Below are 19,126 nucleotides of genomic sequence, written 5' to 3'. Positions count from 1 at the left end.
CCTCATAATATATCATGAGCAGGTAAAGGCTCAAAAACTATCATGTGAGGGAGATGCAAAATATTTGCTTGAGTGAGGAAACGTTTCCTTCAACGTTTTAAGCTAGGAGAGACTGACAGAGCAAATTGTAAGGCAAGCCTTGTTGAATCCCTCATTGGAGACAGAAGAAGAAGATGCAGTTTAAGTACAATCAAAGAAAAATTGGAGGGCTGCAGCAGCAAGCTTGATGCTGAAAAAGCAGTGGAGAGACTGCAGATGGGAAATGAGGGCTGTCCTCTCTTGCATGTATATTGAGAGCTATGAAACATGGCTGTTCTGTGCTACTGTCCACTATTGGAACTAGGTCAAGACCAAGAGAACAACAGGGTCTCCTGCAGTGCTTTCTTGTCAAGGCCGCTCCCCTTCTTGTTCTCTTCTTGTTCACAAAATAATTAAAAAAAAATAAATCTCCCTTCACAATGCCCCCCATTATTATCATTATTAGCCATCTGTCTTTAGTTTTTATCAAATATTTATCTGCTTTTCAATAAAAACGGTTAAAAATCTTATTTTTAATACTAAACTGACTAGAATGCAAAATAATATGACCACTTGGGCAATATCCATGCAGCCATGAAAGAGGATAACAAGTTTCAATTCCTAGCTACCAGTCGTCCCAAAACTTTTCCCTAAAATGAGACGCTTGTTATCTGCGGCTCATCTTCTACTGAAGTCACTTTTATCCTCAAGACTGGCGGGAGTCCATAATGGCCATCACAAGTGATAACTGGCAGTCAGGCGGGTACACATGCTATATCCCACCAACAGACAGAGGAAATATAAACAGCCATTTCAATCTGAGTGCAAAGATGATCCTAACAAGGTCTTGTCATCATCTCTGCTCTTGGATTTGCTGTTTATTTTCCACTGCGAGGCTTCGAGGAGTCAGGAAGACACCACTCAACAGGCTCATCTTAAAAATCTGTTTACCAGGAAGCAGCGTATCAAAGGGGAAAATCTGACTCACAAATTCAACCTCGGAGTATTCATGTCAATGTCGTCCGATTCAATTGTTTTGGCGTTTGTATCTGAATAGTGTCGGAGGCAAACACTGAGGCAGCAGATGGTGCTCCAGCGGAAAAACACAACGGTGCTAGCAGAGCAACTGCAGCGAATCGACTTGCGACTCTGAGTGAAGGCGACGGAGAGTTGAGCACTATTGGACACACGAGCGCACTGATGGTTTTTATATTCCTCTTCAAGCTTCCCAACCAGGCCATAAAAAGACACACACAAGTTTGGAATCCAACAGCAGAGTCAACAAGGAGACAACAACACACACAGAACTGTTGAATAGAACAGTAGAATCGTTTGAAGCATCGAAAACATTCTAGTGAGAGACACAAATCTTCAACAGTTGACTTGTCAAGTGCAAACAACACATTTTCAGTTTTGGTCAAAATCTGAATGATGCGCGGTCAAAATGAGAAAATAGGAGGCGGAAATATTCTTGAGCCCAAAGCTCATTAGTAGCGAGTCACAATGAAGAGTGAGTGCTGCTCTGGGAGAACCAGGCATCGTTCCAAAGTCTGCTCATAACAACAGGCCGTGTGCTTCTTCGAGGTTCTGATTCAGTCCACAAGCTCCTCCAAAGCAAACAGTTTGGGTGACAGCTGGACTTTCACTCTTAGCATGAAAGGAAGGATCTGTAATTGTGTGGCGGTTTGGATGTGAGTGAATTGAAACTATATAGAAACAGCAGAAGAGAAGGACGAGTGAGCAATAGATGACACCAGACACCAAGTGCTTGAGTTAAAACTGTGCATTCTACCAATAGCCAGCTACATAAAAAATACAGAAGGAGGTTTCTTTTAATTACAATGGAATAAATTAATAATAACTTTACGATAATTACCCACCACAGTTTGACCGCATCGCTTAGTAATACAGTACATGCAGCCAGAGAGCTAAAACCATGTGATCAGAAAAGGCCCGATGCCATCATTCAATAATGTATGCAGTGATGCAAGACACTAACTAACAATGGAACATACTTTTTTTTTAAGCCAGGCTCACTTTAATGTTGAGATGTGCAGCATTAAATTACATGAAAAGACACACAAATAAAAAGCTAAATTAAAATGAATATTTAATGGCAGAAAGCAGTAATTAAATGCAAATTGAAAGAGGGCACATTGCCATTACAACGGCACACTAAAGAAAGAAAATTAAAATCCCCCAGAGGAATTATAAAATATATATTATATAATAATAATTATGGATATATTTATATCAAATAAATAACGTTGTTTTGTGTCCCATTTTAATTACGACTGCATTGTAAGTATAATAATCTCCACTATACTGTATAATAACACATGTAAAAGATTGGTTTCAAGTTTCCTGTAACAGAAGAGAATTATCATTTAACAGAGTTGATCTTTGATATGTTATAGAAATATGCAGAAACATCCTCCACAATAAAAAAAAGATGAAGAATTTGTGGACTTCCATAACTGAAGTCAAACTTTTGAGGTCAGTAAAGCCGTTTCTTTTTCTCCTCCACATTCCGTTTTCCATACACCATATAGTAGTATCAATGACAATACAATGACAATTTTGATGAGGAAAGTCTTAAAACATTGCCCTGGAACTCGATAAATTACAAGGTTATCGTTTGGCGTGAAACTTTTGTCACAAACTTAAATAGTGTGTCGGTGTTTCCACTTCACAGTCTTAACAACATATTGATCCACCTGAACTAAAAACACGACGGGCAGCATCAACACATGACGGGTTGCAGCATTTGGGTCATTCCCATTACTGCAGAGCAAGAAAAGAGATATCAAACTGTAGAAATAAACGGAGGGCAGTGAGGGTGAAACAGCAGCCCGCAGGAAGGGTCTTACAACTAATGCCTTCTGCAGCTGCTCTACCTTCGGCTTATTGCTCCGCTGTGGCCATCAGGAAGGGACGGGAGGCCATTTGAACTGGGAAAGGGGCAGCACACCTTGGTCTTCGCATGCTCCATTAAACCTGGGAGCCGAGGAAAGTATGAGGTCTTGACAGTTCCTGGCTCCAAGCCCTGCCACCGACACAATTACCAGCCCCTTGTTCCAGCTTCACTACCTTGTATAAAATGGCTGCCTGGAGCCACCGGCACTGATGTTGGCGACACAGATGCTACAATACTCAACTGTTTTGTGAGAAAGATGAAGAAAAATGCTTTCCTCGGGTGCAACAGAACATTTAGGTGACATGACAAGAGTTTAAGATAATATAAACAACAAAAGAAATGCATCTTTTCAATACAAATAAACTCACTGTCTTGGTCTACATTTCTCTGTGCTTATACACACAAGATGATAGTCCTATATAACTTCACAAAAGGTACTGACCACTGCAGAAAGCAAACAAAAGAAAGGAAATGACTTGCTAAAATCCAATTAAATAATCCTCAGTTGTCGCCTTTCTACTAGAGACACAGAACAGTTTGAATAACAAGTGTATTTTGCTAAACAACATCTTGCATAACATCGCACAACCTTGAAGAACAAAAGCTCAAAATTGTCTCAGACGAACATCATTCCATTTCAAGAGGAAGCAGCCAAACAACAGGGTTCAGTCTAAGCCTTGCAGAGCCACTATGGTAGACACTTTTCTGTCTCTGTGTCTCCAGCAGTTGGGCATATCACTTATTTTATTGTTCATAAATAACTGGTCATGTGTTCAAATGAAGTGGTGCCATTAACCCTGCGTTTAAAATGAGGACTAGCAATTGGTGGTTTGCTAGCTGGGACATCTCACCTTGCAATGCAGTCGATTGAGGGGCAGTAATGAATACAAGACTCAAACTTAGTTCGGGAATTCCAGATGCAACATCTGCAGTAAAACAACCTCACTTGAAGGGTCTGTTCAGTCTGCAAAAAACACATTTTATCTTGTCTATACTGGCTTATCTTACTGACACGCTACATGTCACAAGAAAAGATCTCAGAAGGATATATTTTTAAGAACACTTCGGGGCATAGAACAACTCAGACCTTGGCAGTGAGATGTAATCTCTTCAGAGTGTTCTTGGTCAGGGCCTCCTCTGAATCACCTTGTACACCTCCAGGAGGCATCCAAATAAAATGCATGTTTCTGGAATGCTGAAGAATGGAGGTTATATCTTGAGACTCTTCCAGACGCAGAACTGAAGCGCCATGGACCCACTGAGATGGGACATGAAATTACCCTGGCTGGAAAACTAACCCTAGACGAGATCAGAAATCCACCTGTAACTTGAAAGCTTAGTCTTTTAGCTCAGCTCTTTCTCCACCAAACTAGAACACCGTTCTTCCCTCAGAATGCTTAAACTCATTCACCTGGGGGTGAACTTGTCCTCCAGTTTAGTCAAGAAATTTCACGACAGGGAACCATGGTGACAATTTTTTTCAAGAAAAAATAAAAAGTAAATCCTATTTTGATGACTATAACAATAAGATCTGACCGAAGCGCAGAGGTTTGCCTCAAAGTGAAAATAAGATTAAGGTCTTTAACCTTCAACAGACAATACAGCTAGTTAGTTTGTTACACCTCACAGCAAGTGAGACGACCTCCGCATTCTGAAACCAAGTACATTTCACAGGGTGAGTGCAGTTTTCCCCTTATTAAGATGAGACTACAAGGGTAAAGAAGCCAGAAGGAGTTTGAAGGAGCGATTACGAAGGAGGACGGCCTCCAGTCAGCTCCAACAGAGGGGCCCTGATGACCCAGATCCAGGCTGAGTGGGCCGATATTAGCAAAGCAATTAAGGGAGATGACAGCCGTCAGGCAGGGTCAGACTGACAGGGATGGCAGAACGTCTCGCTCCCTCAGTGTATTTTCTCCGCTTTCTCAATCCCTGCTGTAATGGATATTGATTTTGCACAACCGAAAAACAAGAGGCCCCGAAGTCGCAGGTGTGGAGACACAAAAAAAAATAAAAAGTTTTGAAAGGCACGTCGAGGGATGACAGAGGAAAAAATGGTGGCACTGGAGAGTGGCGGGGGAAAGAAGTTTAGAAGTTGCATGACCTTGTCAGCACTTGTCTCAGATCTGCTGAAATCTCTCCAGGCATGTCAAGAACTTTACTCAGACGCGACAGAAAGTTCCAGCTTGAAAAGTCACCCCACCATGTAGCCACAGGAAGAGAGGTTATCATATCTGCGGGGAAAAGTTTTCCAGCTGTGGCGGAAGACGCTGGTCATTAAAGTGAATTTGTCCTCTAAATACATCAGTGCAATGAAGGAGCAGGAAAATAGGCCACGTTCATAAACAAAGAATTAGACTTCTTATTCCACCATTTTTCATCAAAGTGCCATAAATAATACTGTGGCGGTGCGGAACATGCACAATCTGTACGTCCTCTAAATTACATTTCTCCACACTCTGCGTGAGGAGAAGCCAGCAGCATTTGTCTTCTTAGATCTTAAAATGTGGTTATTTTTATACACCATTTGCAAATCTGAATTCCTAAAGAGTTTTTCTTTTAAAAACAAGACTTGGTCTCTGGATCCTTATTACAAGGGGGAAATTGCAATATTGTCATTGACCCAAATAGCATTGAGTAGTTTTACAAACATAAGTGTTTTAGTTATATTTGGCCTTTATTATGTTTATTTGTTGCTCCATTTTTTACATCTGGTGGCAAAAACAATCCTGGGTCAGCACCCCGACCTCCCCCCAAAAATGCCCTCACCTGGGAAAGAAGACATTCCACTGAGATGCCAAAGCAACCACATGGGTTCTCTTGACATGGACCAAACTAGTATTGGGCCAAACAAAGCCTACTGGGTTTGACGGCAATACATTTGAATTGTTGGAGGCGAACACAGAAGAAAGCATCTCAGCCCCATGAAAGTAGTTGAAGCTAGATGTCCACCCCCTTGCAACAAATTATTTTTTTTCCATTTTAACTCTTCGGTTTTTGGAAGTTTATGTAGGTTTATTAGTGTCCATGTTCCATGGCGAGGTCACATTGTCCACAGTCCTCTGCATTGCCTTTTGATTTGGAATCTTAGAGCCTGAAAATAACTTGAAAATGAAAGCTTCAGGATTGGCTAACAAACACTAAAAGAGCATAGAGAACATTCAGCATGATGATAAACCGATTTAGATCAATTACGGCCACTTAAATCAACGGCCAATTCAGCTGCCTACAAAGCGGCGCACTCATCTCTCCTCTCCCAGCATGCCTTGCTCCAGGCAGGCGTCTCCTCGGCGTTGTGTTGAACACGTCAACTCTAAACTGATCTCCGCAGGTGGTTCTGCGTCTGACAAACACCAAATGGGTCTGTGCAGAAAAGATCAGTGACGCATCAGAGGGAGAAACGTGTTTCAGTGATGCTGGGCTCTGATACACTAAATACAGTACAGTTATTTCCGTTTTTAAATGGACGTTGATACATGTAGTCATGTACTGTCATATATACATGTACATTTTGAAGCTTAAGCGAACATATTTTTCTTTAATTTGTCAATTCAAATGCATGTATAAAACAGAGCATATTGTATAACAAGGATGGAAAACAAAAAATATTAAATGAATAAAATTACTAACCTTAGTAAGAAAGAATTTGAAGTAAGAAAGGGGGTGATGGAAGGTTGGCTAGAAAAAGAAGAAATGAAATTGAAGATTCTATTTGAAATGAGTGATTTTACAATCCACATTTAAATATTCTGCAAAAAAAAAAAAAAAAACATGATTCAAACAGAGAATAAAAAACATTACTGTCTAGATTTACTGAATATAAAAATGAGGTAAAACATCATGCTTAAATTATATGCCAGACAGTTAGAACATGACATTTGAAGCAAGTGCGGCGAACCTGTCAGAGTGTCATCACGGTTCTATAGTGCTCCGTACAGCCTCACAGAATTTTGCAATATTCTTTGCAACGCTTGACTAAACCTTGTAACTTTGATTCAGCGAGGCAACACAGAGAAGCAATTATTCTTGGTTTGTGCATCATCACAGACGAGGGGACGACGGGGACTATCTCAGCCGCTCTGTAAAACCAAGAACACCTGCTCATCTGATCCGTCAAGTACACTTCAGAAAAAGGCATCTTGCGGCTGAACTTGCTTCTCCACGCTACGCCCCACCTTTTTGATCTACCCCTGTTAAAGTTTCAATCCCAAAATCCATTTTACCAGCAATTTCTATTTTTTTTTTTCGGTTGAGAACTTGAGTTTGAAGTCATGTGAGACACTGTGCGAAATCTTTTGTTATTGAAGACAGCAGCAGGAGTTCAAATTGGAAAATGATTTGCGCAAGACTGGGACGTTTCGGGAGGAAGTTTTGAGGGCAAAGTTGAGAGAAAACATCGGGGAGCAGGAATGCATTTTTACGAGCACGTGCTTTCTCCTATGGAGCTTGCGAGGAATTGTTTTGACATCTGCACTCCACGTGTCCCGTCTTTTCACCGCACTCAGATTCCACCTTTTTTATTTTCAACATCACGCAACACAGTAATGAAGCCAAGGCTCAGGGGCCAAATATGGACCACGAAGACTTCTATGAAACCCCTGTTTTAATATATTAAATTTATATTATATTTACTTGCCTCAAAAGCAAATCTTGGTCCTCATGAGGTCATCATGTCTGTCCTCTCACTGGTTCAACCATGGTGGGACAGATCTCACGCAGCTTATCAAGCTAATGCTGGGAAATACTGAAACCCAGCCAAGTGGTGTGGTGGGCAACTGATACGAAAAGCGCTTGTAAGGAAATATGGAATTGAAATTGGAGTGACCTAAAATCAAGGCAACATCTGGTCCATCAGCCGGCTGTCCGGCCACACTAAGCTTTTGTTACACAACAGCTTAATGCCGTTCATCTTGCTGCAGAAACCTCGACACCAATGGCACCTGCAAGCAGGAAGCATTGGATTTGGCAGGGAATGTGGAATACTACTTCTCTGAATGAACACGGCCAAACCACCAGCCAAAACCAGGTGATGCAAACATTCAGGAACGTGACCTGGGACCAGCCTGTGTCAAAGGTAGGAGACTGGTATGAACAATGGAACGAACGAATGAAATTATTTCTTTCGTTCATCTTATTTATGTTAAAGCTTCAAATACCTTCACCTTAGTGTCTCTCCACCCTGGTTTTCTTCACCTGCCCTGGTTCACTGTCACTGTGTCCTTCACCTACTTTCAAATTGAGGCTTTCTCTGCATGTTTCTTCTCTTACTTCAATCATAAATTGGCGATACAGTCTCTGCATACATGATTTAAGAGCTTTAGTTTGATGTCATTGCTCATTTACTTGCTAATACCAGTGTGCCTGTGTGTAGTGGTCTCACACATATAACCTCTTAAGTTTCCACCTCCCTGGGATGAACCGACATCCGGTTCACGCACTGCTGGGAACACCACGTGCAACAATCCGTTTGGATGCCTTACCAGTGTTGACACAAGTGAGGTGCATGATCGAAGTCTCGGCAGCTGAACTCGAAATTAATTCCCAGAAAAATTCTCGCTTGGACCTTTTAGACCACAGTTGATAAGAAGGTGTTACCGAGTTCGTTGATAAGAGGCCCATTTGGGAAATTAATTTTGGAGAAGAACATTGCAACTCTTCAGAGCTGAAATGTAATTAATAATTTTTTCGTTTAGTACTATTTTTTTTTTTATGACCAGGCTGGAAATTGCTTCCTTTCACACAAATCTATGCAAATGAGAGGTGAGCTGGAATGTGATGTTTTCGCCTGGCAGAAGGTCACATGCCAGAGCAAGAGGAGGAGGAAACATTATTTTGGACAGTCAATACTGGACAGTGTACAAATGTTTATGATCGTGAAGCGCTGCGATCACAGTGCCAAGGTGATATGGGCGTGACATGATGAGAAATGTCTCTACTGAGTGGCAGCAACAAGAGAGTGAAATAAAAACTGATAAATCTGAACTGAAATACTGAACTCTTTCTTGAATAAGTGAAAACATAATGACAGAAAACCTCAACATCATAGTCTTCAGTGTCTCTATATCAATAACAGCTTTTCAGAGCAGCACTCAAATGCAGTGATATAGAACTCGATAGAAGAAGAAGAAACCGGCAGACGTTTTTAGTCCTGGAGTCAGACTTTCCAAGCTAGGCTAAACTGACAGGTTCGCCAGCATATGACGGCATTTTATAGCTAGCGACAGCTAGTCAAAAACAAGAAATGAAAATCAATATGTCAAAATGGAAAGGGCGGAGCAGGTCGGGTCTACAAATCCTTAAATAAGACAGGTGATATGACGGGCACAGAGCGCTAAAGGTCATCTGCCTGTCTTCATCTACCGGTAGTTTCATCTGATGGGACAAGAGGGTGAACAACTGATTTCAAAACCGGCCATGAATGTTGAATTCTGGTTGAGAAAATGTCCCCATTACAGCACAGTGAAGGAGGTTGCATGAATCAGAAACACAGCTTGGACTTTTTAGCAGGCCAATATTGGATTAAACCATTCCTTTCCATCTTTTTCTAAATATTACAGTGACCTCATTCCATTGTGTCTTGGCATCATTGGCCGTAAATTACGATTTACACACAGTTTACTAGCTAAATTAACTGAAATATTCATGAAGGTAACTTAAGTTATCCCCTCTAGCTTAGCATACTATGATCATCCCCCCTAGTCACATGTCCTCTTCATGTCCTCCATGAACCTCATTGGTTGCCTTCATCTTTTTCCTGGCCGTCTTCATCTATGACTCCTCCACACGTGTCCAATGATCTGACCTCTTTAACTCCAACAAAGTCTGCCGTAGTCACTCCTGAAGACAACCTCAGTACCTTCAACCCTGTCTGCACTCTCTTCTTCACCTATTGATATATTCTATATTCTAAACAAATAGCCTCCACCACCGCTTCACTCATCCATACAGATTCTACCTTTCATCTCCTGATTCATTCCCCCTCTCTCCAGCTCACACCTCCAACTTTTTCCACCACCTCCTCCTCACGCTCACTGAAAATCACAATTTCTTCAGCAAACATCATCCACGGAAACTCCTTCCTACCCTTGTCAGTCAGTCTGTCAGAGCAAACCTGGAGGCCGGGGCTGAGAGCTGATCTCTGATGTAACTCCGTTGTTCTCTGTGTCACTCCTACAGTACTGCAAATAGTACCAACATAACAGCAATATTTATGAAATATCCAATATGAGGCTGGGGATGGATGAGACAGTGAGATGACAAAGAAGTCAAAAGGCCATTCATTGAGGCTGGTCCAGTGGCATGCTCCACTGTGTCACTCAAAATAGCAGCAAAAATTTCTATCGGCAAACAAATCTGCATCCCAGCTACAGTGGTCCATCTGCTATTTAAATTCGTCCGTCACACTTTAAATAGCACATTTTCATTGTCCACATTTCTTTCTGCATGTATAATAGAACATGTGTTTTTGTGCAATTAAACTGGAACATTTGTATATACATAGAGAATAGAAAACTGGATTTTAAAACTTAATAACAAGGTAAGAACTTAAGTGACACGTATCAGCAAATTGAGATGACAAATCTAAACTTGGAAGTAGTCTACATATTTACAACAACAAACTCAAGTCCAGGTCTTTCCCCCTTGACTGGCAGAGTGAAACTTGAAGTAGAAAATGTGAAACAAACCAGCCTTTAACTGCCTAACTCATTCTGTCACAACAATCTGTACAGCAAAACACCATTACAAAACCATTTTTTTCCTCGCTCCTCCTCAGTAAACTCATGAGCTGAAAATATACTGTAGAATATGCGCCATTGCAAAACTCTCTTTTGTTACTGGTATTTTATTCGCACAGGCTGTTCAGAGTTATTGTATTCCACTTAACTCCTGAACACTGAAGTCTACTGTGTGTTTGGACGGTCTCGGCGCAGAAGTGCTGTGGACAACCGTAACGACCGGGTCCCTTCTTTCAGATGTTTTTTTAATTTTCTTCATTGAATAAACCCTAAGGAGTTATGGTAAGTTAAATGTTCATGTCGAATAATTTGGTGAGTCACATGATTATCATTCGGGGTTAACAGCTACAAATAATCGGCAGGCGGGCCGATACGCCTACTGAGAATCTAGGCTTCCTCTAGATTGGTTGGAACAAAAACCTGCACCCACTGCGGTCCTTTATGGAATAAGTGGACAATCTAACCAGGAATATTAAACTTAATTTTGTCACCGACTAATTTAGATGCTCAGCTTCTCCATTCAAATGTCAAGCTCCTCCCCAGAAGACATAAGGTCACTCGTATTTAAAGGTTTCAAAAGTATTATGGCAGCTAAAAATATACAAAGTGAAGTAACAAAGTTGATTTACGTCTTCCAGTGTGAAGGCAGAAACTTGAGAGCTACATTTTTCTCAGGTTTTATGCCTACGCTCTGGACACACATTCCCTGAATTGTGCATTAGTTCCTACTGAATTACTTCAACAATACATTCTGATAACTCCACACCTCTCCATGAAACACTTAATAAATTGTGAAAACAGTATTTTCCCCAAGGACATTTAAAGGAACCAGCAAAAATCCTGATTGCAAATGTCAACGTGCCCATTCAGTCATTAGCCTCAATGGCCTGCATAAGATGCCATCTTAAACCCCCTGCTGTGTGTGTGATGCTGGAGTGAGTAGCAGCCTCTTAGAAATCCATGGGCTACCTCCCCCCCCCCGCGGCGCCTTAGGTCTTAATCACTGGTAGGGGGCGTGCTGGAGACAATGCGTCATTGTTGGTGCGACAGCGATATAACCGGGGCGTGTGACAGCACCGTCAGAGCAGGGCTTTTATACAGTCATGTTTATGCTCCACCCATGTTGTGGTCTGGTGTTAGCAGCGTGACTGGAGCCTTTAGTGCATGAGAAGAAAAGAAGGGTGCCATATTTGTGATGATGGCAGTGGCTGTGTGCAGAGAGGGCACCAGGTCATCGCATGAGTGGCACCAGGTGAGGAGGACTCCCAGAGATCTCTGACCTTGCTCACTGTTTTCTTCCTCCCGCACACCTGATCGCCCTCAGTGGCAAAGACAATATAAGCACACGGAGCGCAGGGTGGCCAGGTCAGAAGTCATGTCATTAGTGACATTTTTTTTCTGCTTAGAACCTACTTTTAGCCAAAGATTTTTTTTTCTCCTTTCCACCAGGTTCAGACTGCGCTGGATCTGACAAATTGCCCTTCAAGGTTTTTTTCCCTTTTCCACCTTCGTCAGCAGGTGAAGTCCCCTGCTTTTGTCTCAATAATGGCAGCGGAGAGCGGATTTAAATGCAGGGTTTTTTTAAAGGAACATTTAACATTGCATAAGGAAACTCCTGCTGCATTAACGATGTGGTTTTAGAGGTCAGAGCGCGGCTGGCTGTTAAATCTTTATGTCTGGTTTCATTATGAAAATAGACTTGCGCCTGGCGGAGGCTGCTTGACTTTGAAAACTTGGATGAGACCAAGGCATTACACTGACATTAAGTGCAGTCTCAAAATGTAAAAGTTGCTGTCTAAGACCTTCGCCACCTCCTCACATAAGACCTCATAAGAGAAAAGAGTGAAACACCCTTTCGTAACTTTCGTTCTTTGATGTACCGCCTATAAGAAAATAATATTTTTTTAAAACAGTCTGTGAGAAATTTTACATTTTGGAACAGTCATCGATTTCAACATGCATTAGAGGAAGCTTTTGGTGCCCTTCAAAATAGTATTGAAGGCCACATAAAATGACTAGATTGAGTCCTCCAGTCCAGAATTCGATACATGGTGTAGGACAAGGCAGCAAGAAGTAGGTAAATGCGATAACAGGGTCCCGATCACACTCCCATGGAATGGAAACAATACTGTTGGGCAACAGCACTTATTGTAAGACAAAAACTTCCAGGGCTATGACGACTGATCGATTCGTCACCAACGGCTGAGGCTCTGGGACCATCGGGACAACAAACTCTTCAAACCAGAGTATTTAAATGTGAAGACTCCAAACTAGGGATGGGCAATACATTCTCAAACACAATCTCCACGATGACAATTCTGCATCTCACGATAAATTCGACACACACGCGGGTCACTCGCTGCACTGGACTTGCACACGTGGGCATGACGAGACCGTGACAGCGTGCCGCGCTCACCAGCTTCGCGACACCGGCGTGTGACGGCTGTGGTGGACTTTGGTTCACAATCGTAGTTTCAAACTTATTTTCAATACAGGGAACCTTTGATAATGACACTGGTCGACTCTGAGTCTCTGGATCCGTGTTTATTTTATTAGATGGAGTGGTCCTCATAGGTTCTCTGACCCAGTCGACTGTAATACAGTAAAATACAGTTTTAAAGAGAACTTAGGTGCTGGAGACATTGGGACATCAATGGCAACGAAAGGTTTGAAGAAATAAACAAACGTGTCCCTTTACTGACCTCCGATTCTCCACTTCTAGAGGACCATCCACGAGGGCTTGATAAAATGAAAAGCGCTTTGTATGTGTGTGGCTCTTGGAGCAGGTTTTAGCGGAACTCAAAAAAGCTCAAGTGTGATTATTCAATCAGAATCTGAAAATCAAGGTAACTACTTTACCATACTTGAGTGGCTGAGAGCACGTTGTAAAGGTCTGATATAATAACGACAGAGGTTAAAACAGGACCTCACAGACCGGACCGTGAACCTAATTCAACAAAGAGAGAAGCCAATAGTGGAGTAGATCATTTTCAAATTTTCCTTCAACAAACTCCTCATTTCAAAAATGTTTCACGCTTGATCACATCAGAGTAACAACTGCCTCATACCAAAAAGCTCTCCATTTATGAGTCAACAGCAGCACCTCCTGCTGGTAATTCACTCACCGAACCGTAACTCTCATTAACAAAGTCCCCGCCAGCCTCTCAGTCACCTCCACCTTCCCTCCTGCTGCGCCACCTCTGGTACAGCAGGTAGCTGATGGCACCTTTATCTGTGTGCGCTACCAGGAGACTTGTTTTCCACCCCTGCAGAAGCTTGTCATCCATCATTACTTGAAGTAGCCTTGAGAGTGATTCGAGCAGACAGCTCCGGATCACCGTCGGGGGGGGGGGTCCAACGTAAACAGCACACCGCTGGGCAAATAAGGTTGATGACAACCATCACTTTCCACAGTGTGTAGTAATAACCAAAAATTGGAAATTTTCCATCTTTAATTCAGCAGGGGGGTCCTGGACGGTGTTTTTCATCTGTGAGATCCGTCGTAGTACTCATTCAGACCAGGTCACTAACCCCACAAACAACCACGGCTATTACATTTTAGCCATGTACTGATCCCAACAAGTTGTGGAGGACAGGAAAATCCTTCATTCAGTTTGTGCCTTGTGGATAACAACTCACTCATCGGTACTTTCCACAGTTGTTAAAAAGTTAAAGGCAGAGCTAAAGATAGTAGCACTTAAGTTAAAGGATAAAGTCTTGATGTCTCCGAAAGCAGTGGATTGGTAGGAGACAGTCTGACAGCAACTTATGCGACCATTCTGTAAGCAAATTATCTCACTTAACAGATCTCAACTATCTGTCCTGGAAAAAGTGTTGGAAAGCCATGTTAAATGATAATGATACTGCCCCTTTTGAATCAGGTGAAAGGCAATTACATGCAGTAATTTCAAGTAGCACCGGGATCGGTTCCGACCAACCGGTCGTAAGTCAGATTGGACGTAAGTTTTCAAAATAGCAGACGCGATGGTTACAGGTACTACAGTAGTGGTGGATGGCTGTGTGAGAGTGAGATGCTGGGATACTGTGCTGCCGTCACTGTCGTATGTGTTGCCGGGTGCTACGTGTTGCAGTGCTAGACATTGAATTAAAAAAAAAAAAAAGCATCTACTGGCCGCACGGGTGGACGTAAGTCGAGCAGGCCGTAAGTCGGCTGTTACTTGTACACAGGGTTGAAATTCAGTTACAATTGATCAAAAATTTCACAGGGTTGATGACAACTTTTTTGGCAGATAAGTCGAAAAAAGTTGGTTGATTTTAAGTGCAGTGTTCATCTGAGGTTAAGGGTCTAGTAATGTGGTGCAGTCCCTTTTATTCTCCCTCGATATCGACCTGTCAATACTCACAATCCTCACCTCCTGCTTATGTGTCTATGCTTCACTCCTATTCTGTCAAAATAAAACGGCTTTCATAGGGAATTAAACCTTCAACACGTTTGACTTGATCATATCCAGCTAGTCTCTTTGTATCTGTGCGCATCGTTTTATTTCATTTGTTTGTGGTAGCATCTGTTGCTCATAATATTAACATTCTCTTCACCCACTTAATCACTAACCCAGAGGGTGGTTTCATATGAGCTCCCTGCACCGACGTGGTTTGCCCCGGCAGATTCTTGTGCTGTGAAGACGCGACACATGACAGCTACCTTTGCTTAACGTGTCAGAGTGAATAAAAATTGAAATCATTGGACACGATTGCAAGCTTTGGGGAAGGTGATTATAAAAATGAGAAGGGAAAGATGTGATAACAGGAGTTGGCGCACTGTCAGTTCCAGACATTTAAAAGTCAGTTTTATTTGCGCCATTCATGTCCCAGCAGCGAATAGCTATTTGTTATTTTCCAATAAAATAATAAGATGTTGATCTACACAGCGTGAAATATCACCTTTCCTCAACCCCAGTCGGCGCCTTTATTTTGAAGTGTCAAATTACAGGTTTGAGAGAAAAGGAGAAATTGTTACATCGTGTCCACACAATTTCAAAAACAGCCTTCCCTCAAGGTGTTTACAAGATCTAGCGGTGAAGTGCATGGGGGTGCTGATGGCAGAGATGGTCACCTTGTACCGAGTTGTATTTTGAGGTGGCTCACAGATGATGCCTCCACACTTCCTCGGACGGCGAGTGCGGAGAAAACGACAGCTCCAGGTGAGTCTTTAAAGGGGTAACTAAATGCAGCACTGCAGTTAATCTGGCCCACTCTGAGAACGGCCCGGACCACCACCGCGTTGGATCAAACAGGCCAAAGTATAAGCAGTCCGCTACTGAGCGCAAGCCAAACAACAATGATTCTACCTGAAGCCCCCCCAGTGAGGGTTGACCCTCGGCAAAGAGCGGACATAATGAGTCCTCTTCATCACTGATGCACTGACCCAAGACGGGCACACTCTCGCACGCACAGTACGACGCGACGGCCCAACCCCCCCGCGCAACTGTGGCGCCCACGCCTGGTCACCTCGCTCAGGGATCAGAGGAAGCATGTCGTCCTAATCAGGCCTCGCAGTGGGCCGCCCCATTAATTCAATTCCATTTCATCAGCCGTGAGCAGACCACCAGAGGGCCGTGTACATTCCTGGGGTCCTGTGGTCCAAGAGTAATCCTATCTTTTAATGACCAGCGATCAAACTCTAACCCTGTAATTGCTTGGAGACCAACTTGGACCAAGATGGCAGCGGGAGAAGAAACAAAGATGGACGTAGCTCATTTCCAGGAGGTTACTGGAAAGGGAGTTGAAGTGAAAGAACCTGACTCACACCTATAGAACAAAGCATCGCACAACACCTCTGCGAAAAACAACTCAAATCATCTCAACTACTGCTTAAAAGCATCCTCGGAGAGCAACCATGCAAAAATGCTGGGCTCGAAATAGTCATCTGTTTTGATACTGACTATGAGCAGAAGGTGAAGGGGGAGAAAGTCCAAGCAAGTATCAACACAACAACTGCTTTATCTCCATGTGAAGATAGCAAACTTCGGAAGCTTGTCTGAATTAAAAAAACATCTGTGCTACTCCAAGTCTAAAATGAATGACTGACCACACCCATGAATTGGGCCAGCAAGAGCTTGCACATCTGTGAAGAATATTTGTGTGTCCTACAACAAAGGTGCATAGTTAAAACTCCATCACAATAAAACCAAATCACCCCAGAGGCTCCCAAATCGCTTTACTACAAAGTCCATGTTAAGCAAAACTCACCCAATGTGGCCCACTTAAACTAATTTGGCTTCATATTTCTCTGACCTCCTGCCAACTTAGCAACCAGTGACAATTACAGACCACTTTTCAATGGAAATCACAACAAAAAAAAGCCCCCCAAAAAACCCCACTCCACAGATAAAACAAATAATTAGCAGGTCCATTTATGACCGACCTCTTCTGTGCTTTTGTTCTCGAAGCTTTGGCTCCACAGCAGCATACATAAGAGGATCGCTGGGACATGTGATAATGAGCCTTTCATATCTTACCGTACCTTTGGTCTCTGGTGGATGGGGATGCTCATCACAGACAAATTAGATCTTTGGAGTATCGTTGTCTACACCTGCAGGAAGAGAAAAAAGATGAAGAAGAAGCCGGAGCAATCCAACCAAATTACCCAGAAATCCGAATGCATTGTCCCAGAATTAAAAACAAACATGGAGTCCCAGGGAGAATGGAGAACAGCGACGCTTTCAGGGGAGAAATGATCAGAAATCGGGTGCAAACAGGCGCGATCTCAAGTCAAATAGGGAAATAAGGTCGCACAAGAGACCATCAATAACCAGCAGTGTCCTGAGAGAAGCATGGGTCAATGGCAGTTTAGTTCATTTAAAAGGTCAATTTTTGGTCCCAAAGAATTGGGAGATTCATCACAAATGGAACCAGCACCATCCTATGAAATTGGGACATCTTTTCTAATGTATGCGATTCATGTGTCACAGTGGATGGCCTCACGAGGACTGGAAACTAATACAATGTTTATTACAATAAGTTGAACTTCCATTTATTACTATTCCTTTACAATCATTTGGAACATTTTTATTTAAATTAACCTTGTAATACTAATACATTGAACCATAAAATATAACTCCATTTTTCATATTCAGATTTATGATTACAAAGGTTTGTAGTCAGCTGTTTACAATTATCAACAATAACAATTATCTGCTGTTTACAGCTGCAAAATGTTTAAATAAATGTCAATACACAGAGAACAGAAGTTGGCATAAACTGATACAAAATCATTATCAGAACACACAGCGGTGATCACATACATTTAATACTTCCTTATATAGGTTTAATATTGTTTCAGAACATTTTATCCTTCCTAGTTAAAATTCCTTAGTTTGGGTTGTGGTTAAAAAAAAAAAAAAAAAAACTTGAATTCTTTAATTTTTGTTTTTATTTTGATTCCGCAACACTGACATTGAGAGCATCGGGCTTTTGAGTCCCTCTGTCAAACAGTTAACTGCAATAAATTATACATAATGCAATAATATTATTTAATACTGATCTCCTTCTGACACCATAAAAATGAAGTATGATGTTACAAAGGATGAAATAAGTCACCTCACAGGCAAATGACGTCTGGAAAGTGGAGTAGGCTTTTCCAGAACTTTTTATCTCCCCACCCTATAGACAGACCTGGTGCATATGCTCAAGCAATCATTTCAAAAACAGGTGGAAAATATTTGAGCCTCCTTTGAAATAAAACGCTGATGATTCCGCACAGTTCTTTGGAAATGAGCTGCAAAGCTGAACCATCTGTCTGCCAGCCAAACAGAAGAATCTTTTTCAAGGTGTTAAAAGTGAACTGGAAGCTCATTCATCATGTTTTGCTGAACCGTTCATCTTGAAGGACCTGCATCACACCAGACTAAACAGTCGCGATTAAAAAAGAATATTCAATACCGCAAGCTCGAGAAGTTGTTGACTGAGGCGCCTTTCTATCTCTAAAGATTTCTGGCCATTATGCTGATTCTGCAAATAAAAAGGAAAGTGCTACTTTTGCCAAATCTCGATCAGCAAGATGATGGAATACAGTAGCTGGCTGATATAAAAACCAATTCTTCCTGCCATCTGCAGAAGGCTGGAGCCGGAAGGAGGTTCATGGCGGGTCTTACCAAAACATATGTTTGATGATGTAACACTGCCAAAAAGGTTTCATGCATTATTAAATCTGAAGGAATAAAGGTGTCCAGCTCCGATAAAAGCGGGAAACTGGCACGGCGAAGCACTATACATTTATTAACGGAGACACAAGAGCCAAATCTAACTTTGGGTGGAAAACTAGAGGCTTGGTTGCCAGTATGTTTCCAGGCAGCAACACAGATCACCATTCCCCGCGATTTAAAATGAAGATGAATTGAAATGTGCACAGGTTTCGACGCCTACTACATCTCTATATTTATTTAACTTAATCCAACCCACATGCAGTGTTAATGTCCAGGAAGAGAGATGTAAAGTA

At 42.0% G+C, this 19,126-nt stretch overlaps 1 protein-coding gene across 4 annotated transcripts in view; it reads right to left on the bottom strand.

The window, feature by feature from the left end:
• LOC128746753 (kelch-like protein 29) overlaps positions 1-19,126 on the bottom strand; it is a 272,806-nt gene that overhangs the window by 238,947 nt on the left and 14,733 nt on the right. For 2 of the 4 annotated variants that reach the window (XM_053844039.1, XM_053844041.1), the window contains exon 2: positions 17,153-17,221. The gene's annotated coding sequence lies outside the window, so the exon portion shown is untranslated. Of the gene's footprint in view, positions 1-6,562; positions 6,611-17,147; positions 17,222-19,126 lie in introns of all 4 variants that reach the window. The other 2 variants (XM_053844040.1, XM_053844042.1) reach the window with 2 other exon arrangements.

The sequence above is a fragment of the Synchiropus splendidus genome, chromosome 15 (genome assembly GCF_027744825.2).
Source record: "Synchiropus splendidus isolate RoL2022-P1 chromosome 15, RoL_Sspl_1.0, whole genome shotgun sequence".
Taxonomy (NCBI): Eukaryota; Metazoa; Chordata; class Actinopteri; order Syngnathiformes; family Callionymidae; genus Synchiropus; species Synchiropus splendidus.
The sequence above is the reverse complement of the archived record's forward strand: the minus strand, read 5'-3'. Positions and strand labels throughout refer to the sequence as shown.